Below are 13,133 nucleotides of genomic sequence, written 5' to 3' on the forward strand. Positions count from 1 at the left end.
CGCGGGTTCACAGGCCCTGACACCCTGCTCCAACTCATCTCATACATATCCTTCCTATGAAAGTGCCAAATAAAATATTTTACTAATTACAGAATGGAGGCGAAAATCAACATAGAGCAAAAAGAATAGAAGGGAGTTCCCTTTATCACGCCTTTGTAGCTGGATTTAGCACAAGTACTCCCTCCAATCTAAAATAACTCAGCCCTCCAGGAAACAGCTCGGAGTAGACTTTGTAACTTAGTCCCCCCCTGCCTGAGCTTTGAGCCCAGCATCACACAGTCAGACATGGGCAACTGCTACCTCCCCAGGGCGGATCATTCTCTGAAGGGGCCAAAGTCATTCCCACCTCTGGTTCTCCTCCCCTATCTATCTTTTCTTTTTTGCTTTGTCATCAATCAATACATCTACTTCAAGTGCCTGAGACAGGCAATGGGAGATGGTGATGAAGGGACCCACTGCACTCTGAATAGAAATAGAAATTTTAAAAGTCCTTGAGCAGTATAAGCTGGAGGGTGATGATTTTCCTACACTTCTTCCAAGCATGGAATATGGACCACTTTGGGTTTTTTGTAACACACATTCCTGGTTTCATGGCCAGAGGTTTGGGTGAGGTTTGTTATACAACAGCAGGTAATCACAACAAAATTTAATATCTGGGGTTAGATTGCTGCTGCTGCTGTGACGAAAACTCAAAGCCCTGGCTATGAAGCTGGGTGATGAGTGAAGGCTCCAGGTGCCTGAGACCCACAGTGGAGGTTGCAAGGGCCTCTGAAGACTCTTGGAGACTCAGAGGACACGGAGAAAACCTAATGGAAACTGGAAACAGTGCCCAAGTCATGTCCTGGCAGGACAACTGGCAAGACTGTCATCCTTGTCAATGAAGTACATGGAAAAGGGTACCTGATGAACTCCTGGATCTGGAGAGGGCAGTTTCCACGGAGGAAACAGAAGATGCTAACTGAATTTTTCTAGATGCCTGTGATAAAGGCTAAGCAGAAAGAGTTTAACTGAGGAAGAGGCTGTTCTATCCTTTTGGAGGAGAATCGAGAGAGAAAAAAAAAAAGGGGGGAAGCCAGAAGCCACTCCCTAGAGGAGCAACTCTTCTTCATGGTCATCTATCCCCGCAGAAACCCTCACCCCCAGGGCAGTGACTTCTGGTTTCTGGATAAAGACTAGGTGGGGGACAAGGCTGTGAGAGTCAAGAAGGCATCTGAAGAACATCTCAGAATCTTAAAACCTGCAGCCTCCCAGGGGACTAACCGCAGAGCAGGTCCTGTCCTCACGGAGATTGGAACATGTGGCTTATACAGCAAGAGGCACGAGATTCGTCCCCAAGCAGCAGGACCAGACCCCCATTAAGGTGCCGGTGACACCGTCTCAAGTGATTTCCGAATGGCTGTGAACCAGTGACTGCCGCAGGACGCCTCTGCCTTCTCCCTGTCTGACCCGAGCATCTGGGCAGGTATTGCATTTCTGCCTCACCATGTATTTGAGTGTTCAGAGAGCAAAAGGGAAGACAGCACTTGTTTCTTCAGCTAACAGATCTTCACACTGAGAACTCCACGGTGGGAGACTCTCCCCCACCTCAGCCTGCTTGGAGGATGAGACCCAGGACCCTCAGCCTGGACCTGAGGCTGCCATGCAGTGAGACTCCCTGAGGCTTGGGGACGTTCCTGGGTATGTTTCATGTCGGAAGGATGCAAATAGTTTTTGGCCCAGGCTGTTTCTGACAGTGTGAATTAAAGATAGCCATAAATTCTCTGACATTTCCCTTACGGAGCGTTGAGATCTGCATCTCCTCACCCTTAAATCTGGACAGGATCCATGACTTCTTTATGGATGAAGAGAGTCTATGTGAGCTTCGGGTGGCCGGGATTCAGGCAGCTCTGAACTTCCTCCTCCTGTTCACAAAGCATGCTTCTTCCAGCCCCAGGCCACCATGTGGGACATCTTCGCATCCCGAGGACAGCCCAAGCTAGCTTTGTGAGAGGCTGTCTGATGATAGGGAGCACCAGAAGGAGGGAAGGAAAGAGAGAGAGACAGGGGACACGAGAGGGGTGTGTCCAGCCTGTCCCAGCTACCTAGCCCCAGCCAGCTGGCCAGGGAACCTTCTGACCTGAGGCCTCAGGGGTTATAGGGAGGGACAAGCCACGCTGCAGTGCCCTTCAGAATTCCCAAGGCATGGAGCTGGATGAGGTAGTGAGAAGTTGCTTATTAAGCCACTTAGATTTTGTGTGATTTGTCTTTCAGCCACAGATAACTAGGCAAATTTAGTGAAAAGCATGCCAAAAATATACTTTGAAGTGGAAAAGCTAATTGCAAAATAATATACATGGTGTTGTTTTTTAAAAAAAGAGAGTTTGCTCTCTGTCATCCACGTGCACGGGATGTATTTGCCCGGAATGTAATGGGAATGGTCTCTGTGAGCCAGGATCCCAGGGGCCTCTGCTTTTTAGATGAGCAGATACGAAGGCTCTACAATTCTATTCTTCCATAAGAACATTTTTAATACTGGCTTTATTTTTTTAATGAGGAAAAAGTTCTTCGCTAATTTTATTTCAAGGTAATAAAAGTGCCATAGAAAAAGAATAATACAGTCACTGCCTTAAAAAAAAAGCATTTACTCTGTTATAGAATTATTAATAAAAAGAAATAACACTGATGCATGTGCTAGCAATTCTTTTAACTTCTAGAATAAAAAATTCAGGCAAAAAAAAAAAGTTACCAATAAAGAAAAAAAAATCAATGTTGGCTTTAGGAATGTATTCAACACTAAGCCCAGAAGAAAAATGAGCTAATACACATGGAAGGTGAAATGGCTTCATCCAGGGTTCATGTGTCCAGTTAGGGTGTGATGTATGGAAGTGGGGGGAGAGTATTCCCCTAAAATGAAATGGGTCAGAAAATAAATGATGTTTTTATTTTCAGGGGGAAAAAGATACCCCCAAAACCTACATGAGCCAAAAAACAACAACAAAACCCGGAGAACTCAAGAGAGTGGCCAAGAGCCAGCAGGAGGGAGAGAAGCCCTGGGGGCTGGCCTTCTCGGAGCTTCCCTTGTAAACTAATTCAGCTAATTTCTAAGTGGCCTGGCGAGAAGGGCCAAAAAAGCAGTGTCTCCGAGATGCTGGAGCGGCTCAGGGACAGAGAGGAAAGCAATCACATTTCAGTGGCGCTGGGCAGCCAGGACCAGGGGCTGGCTTCCAAGGGAGAGGCCACTCCAGCCCCCAGTGGCCTGGGCCTGCGGCGAAGCTGCACAAGGTGACAGGCAAAGGCACTGAGCAGAGCCAAGGGGGCGAAATGGAGATGGGTACCCGCTCGTCGGGAACCCTAAGGTGCCAACAGGACAGAACCTGTGTGGGGCCTGCCACCGGATGGAGGGGAGAGGCCCAGCCCACGATCTCCGGCAGCCGGGCTCTGCCAGCTCCTGGGCAGCACAGAGGAGGGGCAGGGCCAGGAGGAGCCACTCCATACCTCTTGGCTGGCCCAGCACAGGACAAAGGCCTGGAGGGACACCTGTCCATCCTCACGACCTCATACCTGATTGGCAGCAAGTGACCCTCACGTACTGCCGGCCCGTGAAAACTCAGATCCTCTCCGAGGGTAGAGAACAACAGGCAGGATCACTACAACCTTTCAGGTACGACATCTGACTTTGAATCAGAATTGCCAGGCATGCTAGGAGACAGGCCCAACCAGCAGGGAAGAAAGAGCGGGGGAAAGACAGGCACCCCGACATGGAAGTCATCGCAACAAATACTAATTGTGAAAATCGCTGGAGAGAATGAATGACAAGATAAACTCATCAGAGCAGAACTAGGATTTATTTTTAAAACAGAATGAAATAGTGATTCTAGAACAACCCCCCCCCCAAAAAATAAAAAGCACTCAACAGATGTGCTTAAAGCAGATTAGACACAGACGAAGAGAAGATCGGTGAAGTGTTAAATAGGTCAGCAGAAAGAATCTACTAGAAGGATGGAGAACAGAGGACAGTCTCGGAGACACAGGACAGGAGAATGCCGGAAATGGAACGGAAGCCTGAATGGGCTGGACCCAATGTCGGGTGGGAATTTTCCCAAACCCGTGAAGTCAGGATTCAGGAACTTCTACGAATTCCAAGCAGGCTAGGAGAAGCCACACAAAAGGCAGTCACAGTGACACTCCTGAAGCCAAAGTCAGCGCTGAAAATCAACCCAGTCCACGCCCTCCCCTCCCCTCCTTGCCACTGCTTTCCTCCCTCGCCCTCTCTTCTCTCACTTTCAAAGGAAAACAGGCTGACAGATGCCTTCTCATCAGAAGTGACAATCGTTAGTGAAGCCTACCCTCATTAGCATAATCTTCGGTGAGCTCAGAGAAAACAACTGTGCATCTCTATCTGGATGCATGGAAAATACCCATTAGAAAGAAAGCTGAGGGGTTCGCTTCTAGGTTGGTCCTAGGCTCTCTCGACTGCTAGCAAACAAAATCTAAATGAATACACGAATGACAGTTTTCGTGCCTGGACAACAGGCAAAGTGGGACCGTCATCCTTGTGGGAAGAAGACCAGGGTGAAGTGAGCCCGACAGCAGCCTGATTGTCTGCCTGGGGACCTTGTCTGTGTGGCTCTAGAGGACAGAGAAGCCAAAGCAGCACACGGAGGCCTCGCTGAGGCTTCAAAAAAAGCAGCACACGGAGGCTTCAGTGGCTGCAGTGTGCTGGGCAGAGGACTGGAGAGGAGCTAGATCTCCCCTCTCCTTGGAGGCAAAGACAGGGACGTCTTCCTAGGGACTCCTGGAGGTCCCTGGTTAATAACCCCAATGTGTGTACAAGAGCAAAATTCCATGAAGCCCGGCAAGGCACGCTTAATGGAGAGCTGTAAGTTGAACATTTGTAAGACTAAGAAATAGCTACAGTGTAATGATGTCCAGTTTGAACACCTGGGAGTAGGGTAGAGGCTCCTCAATAGTAAGAGTGAACTAGCTCTAAAGTAAAGGCACTATCCGAAGACTTTCCCTAACAAAAACAGATCAAGGTGATTCTCAGGTAACTTACATGCCTAACAAACCAACTTCAAAACTCTTCAAAGGGCAAAACAAAACCCAGAAACTCAACATCATTCACGTGGGCCGTGTCCACGGGGGCAGGAATGACAACTGCAAGGGAATTGGCTGATGGGGATGAGTACCTGGCGGTTGTAAGTAGGCTCAGTTATTTAAAGGAAAATGTAAATAAAGAAAGGAAAAGATACCACAGGAAAGGAGCAAATGATATTCCAGAGCAAAAATTAAAAGAAGATATTAAACAAGAAGTTTTTTGAGGACCTAACATAAGCTTAGATGCTATAGAAAAAAGATAAGTGAACATGAAATAAAGCATCAGAGACTGAAGCAGAGACAGAAAAGTGACTGAAAAATTAAGTTTTGATCCAGGCTGGGGTGTCACTCAGTGAAGAACACTTGCTTCCCATGTCCAAGACCCTGGGTTCAATCCCAGCATCACAGAAACAAAAACAGAGTGTCTTTGGAACAACCTGAGATAATACCCAGCAATCTGACGTATGTGCAATTTTAATTTCCAAAAAGAGAGAGGATGTGTTTCAAGTGAGGCATTGGGGAAAAAAAAGTCTTTGAATAAATAGTGGCTAACATTTGCCAAATTCAATAAAAGCTAATGACACATAAATCCAAGTGATGCAGTTTACCCCAAGCAAGATAATGTAAGAAAGGCCACATGGGATGCATTCTAATCACACTGCTAAAAGCCAGGAGTAAAAAGAAAAATCTTACAGCATCAGAGGAAAAGATACATTATATTTCAGGAGGACAGTGAAAAGAATTACTACTAACTTCTTTTTAGAAATAATGTCAATCAGAAGATGATGGAAATCAGAACTCTCTGGAACTCTCTGTGCCATAAAAACATTCTGGCTGGGCAGAGTGGCACATGCCCATAATCCCCGCTACTCAGGAGGATGAGGCAGGAGGCTGAAAAGTTCAAGGTCAGCCTGGGCAACTCAGCAAGACCCTGACTCAAAATTTCTAAAAATTTACAAGGATTGGGGGTGCTGCTAAGCAGAAGAGCACTTCCCTAACATTCACAAGGCTTGGGGTTAAATTCCTAGATAGAAAGATAGGTACATAGATATATAGATAGATCCTATAAATTTGAAGGTGAAAAAAAAAGGTTTTCAGATAAACCAAAAGTAGGTGATTTATAGTCATTAGGCTGAAGTAAAGAACAACAGAAATTCAGGAATCATAAGTCCTGAGAATTGCCAGGCACAGTGACACACACCTGTAATCTCAGTGGCTTGGGAAGCTGAGGCAGGAGGATCCTTGAGTTCAAAGCCAGCCTCAGCAAAAGTGAGGCGCTAAGCAACCCAGTGAGATCCTTTCTCTAAATAAAATACAAAATGGGCTGGGGATGTGGCTCAGTGGTTGAGTGCTCCTGAGTCCAATCCCTGACACCTCCCCACCAAAAAAATTATAAGTCCTGAGAACTGTAAATTTGTTAGCAAGTATGAAAAGTTTTAACAAGTTTAACCTTCTTTGAAAATCAGTCCACTAAGATGAAAATACTACCAACAAGCTTTAGGGTTCATGACATAGGAAGAAGTGAGCCATGACGAGAAGAACAGGAAGGGAGGCGGGAAGTGGGGTGTGCTCCCCACGGCGGCCCCTTCCACGGGTGGGTGACGTTGACATACGCTGTGGTGTGCTGGGTGCCTGTTGTAAACCTAAGACACCAAGAGGTACAGCCAGTGAAGCCAAAGATGGGGTTAAATACACCATTTGAAAATAATACCAAGAAAGGCGTAAAGCAGGAAAACGAACCCAGAGCAGACGGGACACACAGAGGAGAGAGAGCGAGCTGGGGACTGAAACCTACATTATTGTGAATTGCACTTAATTTAAAGAGCTTAATGCTATAATTTAATGGCAGACACCATCAGGGTGAATTTGAGCACAATCACACCCAACTATAGACTGTCCACACACACACACACAAAAATCTTAGATATTCTAATGTGAGTCTTAAAAGCTCAAGGATGGGAAATAGAAACCATGAGAATATTAATCCCAAGAAATCTGATATTATGGTTTGGGTTTGAGTGTCCTCCCAAGACTTGTCCCTAGCCTGTGGTGCTATTGGGAAATGGTGAGGCCTTCCAGAGGCAGGGCCCAGTGGGAGGTCTCTAGGTCATGGAAGGGGGGGGGTTGTCCCTGAGCGAAACAGGAGCCCAGACCCATACACTTGTTCTCTTTCCCTTCCCAGCCATTCGGTGGGTGGCTGTGGTCTGTCATGCAGTGCCACAGTGATAGGCTGCCTTGACATGGGCCCAAAGCAAGAAGACTGACCAACCGTGGTCTGGAACTTCCAGAGGTGTGAGCCAAAATTAACCTTTTTCTCTTTATGAGCTGATTATCTCAGGTATCTGTTATAGTAACAGAAAGCTGACCGAAATATCTGGAACAGCTAAATTAACATCAGATACATTGCCAGAGATGAACAGTGTTCATTCATAATGACCAAGGGTCAAGTTATTGAGAACACATAGAATCCAAAATGCAGCCTTAACCGTCAAAGCCTCAGAACACAGAAGGGACCATGCATGAAGAAAACAGCTAATGCACCAACACAATGGAGACCTCAGTGCGTCTCCCTCAGGAGCAGATGAAATATGTGAAGACAGAGGAGACCTGTGAACTCTCCAGAGGACTTGACCAGACTTAAATCATAGGGACTGCATTAACACAGTGTGCTCAAGTACACTCAGAATGTTCACAAAAAACAGACCTCAGCTTGGGCCACAAAACAATCCTCAATGCATTTGAAATGATGGAGATCATCCAGAAAATGTTCTTGGACCACAGTGGAGTTAAGTTAAATATCAATAAGAAGAATTGGAAAGTTCCCCAATAGTTTATGACCCAAAATAGTTTTACATGATTCATATATTCAAAGAATAAATCAGATCACAAGGGAAGCTTAAAAATACTTGGAACCAAATGAAGGCATAAAGCATTGAAATTTGTGGGATCAGGTAATACAGTGCTTAATGGCAAAATTATAGCTTACATAGTTATTTTAGAAAAAGATGAAAGGTTTAAGACCAGTGTTCTATGATCCCAACTTAAGAAACTAGAAGGATAACAAATTAAATCAAACGAAAATAGAAGAAAGGAAATGAAGAACAGAAATTAATGAAAGAGAAAATGGAGGGAAAAAATCAATGAAAATATCCACAAAATTAGTAAATGTCTAGCTACCCTGACTTTAACTTACAAGAAAAACACACCTTAACATAACCAGACAAGAAAGACGCATCAACACACACACCCACACAAAAAAGATTAAAAATATAAATAAAAATAAAACAAAGAAAGAGGCATCACTACAGACCCTAGAGACATGAAAGAGGATAATAAAGGAATCTTGTCAACAATTTTATGCTGAAAAATTGACAAAGTAGAAAAATTCCTGGAGAAACACAAGTTAGCAAAATGGATCCATGAAGATACAGAAAATATGAATAGTGTTATATCTGTTAACAAAATTTAACTGATAATTAATAACCTTCTGTACCTCTATAACATAAAATAATCCTTCTATGTGCAGCGGGCTTCTTTCCTGGATTCTATCAAAAGTTAATGAAGAGCAAATCTTAAGAAATTTGTTCATGAAATTCGGGTGGAACACACACATTTCAACTCTTCCTGAAAGGGCAGCATCACCCTCTTAACCAAAATCAGATTAAAAACAATACAAAAAAAGAAAGTGAACATAAATGCAAAAATCCCTGACAGTCCAGCAGCAGACTGAACTCAGGGGTATATGCAAAAGGCAGGACACACAGACAGCTGGAGTGTGTCCAAGTCACATAGACTTGGTCTAAATTTAAATTCTGAAAAAATGGATCCATGTAATTCATTCGCGGAAAAGAAACCAGGATCACCCTTACGCATGTATAAATAGAATGTGATGAACTAGAAGGAGCTTTCTCCTCTCCGAGGGGTACGACTAGGACTCACAGCTACTACCACACTAAGTGGCCGAAGACCAAGTGCTTTTCCTGTGAACCAGGGGGAGACCTCTGTTGAACATTGGCTGGAGGCTCCACTAGCAAAGTGAGTCAACTGTAAGAAAGAAACAGACATTGTTGAATAGGACTCCATCGCCCTTACTGAAAGTCAATGTGATTGTGCACATGGAAAACCATAAAGAATCAATGGAAAGACGCAGACCAATACAGAACCTTAGCAAGGTCACAGAGCACAAGGTCAACACTGACAATGGACAGCAGGAAACACGAAAAACTGAAGAACAGTACCACTTACAACAGCATCCAGAGCAGGAATGTTAGGGACAAGCTTGACAAGGTCAGCATGCGCTCTGTGGACTCCATACCCCAGAGCACTGCTAGGGGAGCTCAAGAGGGCCAGATGGGAACAGATCCATGTGCTAATAAGGGGCAAGAGTTTGAGACTCTCAAAACATCAGTTCTCCCCAAATTGATCTAGAAGTCCAACACAATACCAATCAAAATCCCAGCGAATGTTTTTGCAAAATTTGACAAGCTGGTTTAAAAATGTTGCATATAAATATAAAGGACAGAGAATAGCCAAAGCAATTTTTTAAAAGAAGAATATTGGAAAGAACCATCTGATCTCAAGACTTGCAAAGCTAATCAAGAGAGTGTGGTTTTGGCAATGAAGACGTTCATAGCTCAAAGGAACAGACCTACACCTGTAGGATCAATCAGCTGGCTTTTCAGAGGTGCCGAGCTGATCCAGTGAGGGAACAGGGTCTTTCCCACACTGTGCTGGATGGACTGGATGTGCATGTGGCGACAGGTGAACTCTAACACCTTGTACATGAAAGGAAGTCAAGGCGGATCACAGCCTGGCAATAAAAGGCAGAGCCAATGTTTGCAACTTGGCTAAGCAAAAATTTCTTAAGTAGGACACGAAAAATACAAATCAGAGGAAAAAATCTGATACTTTTGACGTCATCAAATTTAAACTCTTGTGCTCCTTAAAAATTACCTTAGAAAAGGTGAAGAGGAAAGCCTCCGACAGGGGGAGATATTCACAGTACATCTGACAAAGAACTTGTGTTGAGAGCATATCAAGAAGTTCACAACTCAATGCCTTGAAGATAAACATCTCAGTGTTTGCAATGGTAGGAAGATGGGAACAAAACCCCACCTGATGCAATGGCCAAAGGCACGTGAAAACTACTCAGTGCCGCCCCCTAGTCATCAGAGTGGAAACTGCACACAGCAGTGGGTTCCCCCAGCCCAGCCAGCAGATGGGCAAAGTTAGAAGGCCCAACAGAACCAAGGGTTGGCAAGCGTCCAGCAACGGGAATTCTTATAGGATACTGTTGGGAATGGAAATAGAGCCAGGATCTTGAAAAGGTGTTGGGCAGTTTCTCATGAATTTAACCACACAACGGCTCAGTCCTCCTTCTCCTTTCAAGAAATGAAGCCCACCGTGTGATTCTACACAGATAAACAGCAGCTTTACTTAGAACCTGGGAACAAACCAAAGGCCATCAGTAAATGAATGGATAAACAAATCATGGAGTCTCACTCATCAGTTAAAAGGGATAAACCCACAGCGACACAGTGGGGTATCAGAAACATTGTTCAGGTGGGAGACACAGAGGTGACATCTGCAGGCTCCACTATCCCATTCTCATGAAATTCTAAAGCAGGCCAGACTGTCCACAGCCACAGAATAAATCAGGGGGTGCCTGGGGCCCAGAGTGGGAGGTGGGCCGACCCACAGGGGCCCAGGGGGATTCTCCAGGGTGACACAATGTTTCCTCTTGATTACAGTCGCCGCTAGAAAGATTTATGCGCCTGTCGAAACTCATCCAACCGTACGCTTTATATGTATGTAAATTACCCTCAATAAAATTAATTTTAAAAGAAAAAAATGAAATGTTAAAAATTAGGTTGGGAATTTTTTTTTCCAAATATTTTTAGTGGTAGATGGACACAGTAACTGTATTTTATTTATTTTTATGTGTTGCTGAGGGTCGAATCCAGAGCCGCACACATGCTAGGTGAACACTCTGCCACTGAGCCGCAGCCCCAGCCCAGGAATATTTTTTAAAGTAATGTTTTTTTTAAAACTATATTTTTAAACTCACAGATGGAGAATTAGTTACCAGTACCCATCATGAAAGAAATGCTACCGTGAGTTCTCCAGGCAGAAAATAATCTGGCGCCACGTGGAAGAACAGAGTCAGAAAGACACAGGGCACCGGCCCTGAACACTGCGCAGGCCACAGGGCTGGTGGCAGCTGGGACTTAAACACCCAGAATGCCCCACATCCCGCTTCCTGGGGGCGATGGTGCCCCAAGGGCAAAGCTCCACACCACAGAACTTCGCGTTGTGCCCAAAACTATTTTAAATATTGTGTGAAATGGCTTCCTGGCTATGTGCGCAGGGTGTCTGCGAAACATGAATGAAATTTGGGTTCATACTGGGATCCCACCCCCCAGAGCTCGCTCTCATACGCAAATATTCCAAAACCTCAAAATCCCAAACCTGAACACCTCTGGTACAGAATTTCTGGATGTGGGATATTCCTTTCGTGTCACCTTGAATCTAATAATGTGCCTTCTAGTGCTTCCTGTGGGTTCTGGGACATGAGGAAGTGACACATGACCCAGCTGCTCAGAAGGTGGGGGTGACCTGCAGCACTCCAGGCCCCGCACTGCATCCCAGTGGGGAATGACCCGCTCAGGTGCACCTTGGTGGCTCAGGGAGGTGCAGGGCAGCCCCACCACCAAGCCCGTGGTCACAAAGTGGTGAGATGATGTGTGACCACCAAGGGGACCAAGGTGATAAAACCGTGTTTGCCTCCCTGAGAAGGGAAGAGGGGAGGGGCAACCTGAAGGAGAGGGAACCAAGGGGGGACAGTGAGGCTGCTGCCCACATCAGCGTCACACTGGTGTCACCTCCCAAACAGTCTGACCTGGGGACAGACCGCCAGATGGGACACGGACCTGAAGATGTCCAGTTAGGCTTCACTTACAGGAGGTGTGTGCTGGACACAAGGTCACGTGATCATAAAACAGACAGGACTTATGCCAACCCCAGCTGGACCAGAGCTGGACCAGAGCTGGACCAGCCATGCTCCCATAAAGCAGCCAAGTGAGGTTCTGTGATTCTGCAAGTGTCATTCAGAAAGTTTAAACAGAACATCAGTAAGACTGGATAAATAACCTGTTAACCTAACTAACCCATTAACCTAACTAACCCATTAACCTAACTAACCCATTAACCTAACTAACCCATTAACCTAACTACAGAAAGTGAGCTTCACAGGATGAAGAGCATGGCTTGGCCCAATCTGACCGATAAAGCAACTAATTGAAGGACTAAATGTAGAACATGAATCACAACATAAGAGGAAAAAAATAAAAAGACTATTGAAAATCGATTAGAGAAAGGTCTGTGATTAGTGTACACATGTTGAAGCAGATCTGAGTCGACACGGTTGACTCTGGGAAGGGAAAAATCCTACCGCAAGACGTTGTGATTATTATGTTTTCAACATAAACATTCTTGAGCTTCTCTTTTCTCCGTTTGTAGATTCTGAGAAAGCAGTCGAGGCGTCACCTGGCGGTGTGAGTAAACTCGCTCAGAACCGCCCTGAAATCCACAGAAATCGGTAAAGCAACTAACAAGACCACAACCACTGCTACAGCTTTGGGAGAACCTTGGTCTCGCCCTGCGGATGCCTGAGAACAGTCAGACACAGCACAACAGGATCTGCACCCCAACAGGGTGCTGGGCGCTACCCACGCTCCCGAACTGGAGGGCCAGTGTGGCGCTTGGGCAGTGGCCCAGGCCAGCAGAATGCCACACAGACTGGAACCAGGGGCGGAGACACTGGGCTTCAGAAGCAGGAACTTGGATCAAGAGGCACAGGAGAGGCTGCCTCACCGCGCACTGCCAGGTTTAATTTGTCCCAGCCTTTAATGGGAACAGGGAGCGTCCGGGGGAGAGAAGAAGCACATTTCTCACCAAAGCCATGAGTCGAAGACTGAGAGAAGCAGTGGCCGGCACCACGCCACCCACCAATGCCAGGGCTCCTCCATCTCAGCCATGTGGCGCCATCTCGGCAGATG

General features: G+C 45.7%; 1 protein-coding gene across 3 annotated transcripts in view; it reads right to left on the reverse strand.

Moving 5' to 3' along the window:
- Positions 1 to 13,133, reverse strand: part of Caln1 (calneuron 1) — a 319,860-nt gene that overhangs the window by 273,456 nt on the left and 33,271 nt on the right. The window lies entirely within an intron of this gene.

This window comes from Ictidomys tridecemlineatus, chromosome 10 (assembly GCF_052094955.1).
Source record: "Ictidomys tridecemlineatus isolate mIctTri1 chromosome 10, mIctTri1.hap1, whole genome shotgun sequence".
In the NCBI taxonomy this organism is placed as follows: Eukaryota; Metazoa; Chordata; class Mammalia; order Rodentia; family Sciuridae; genus Ictidomys; species Ictidomys tridecemlineatus.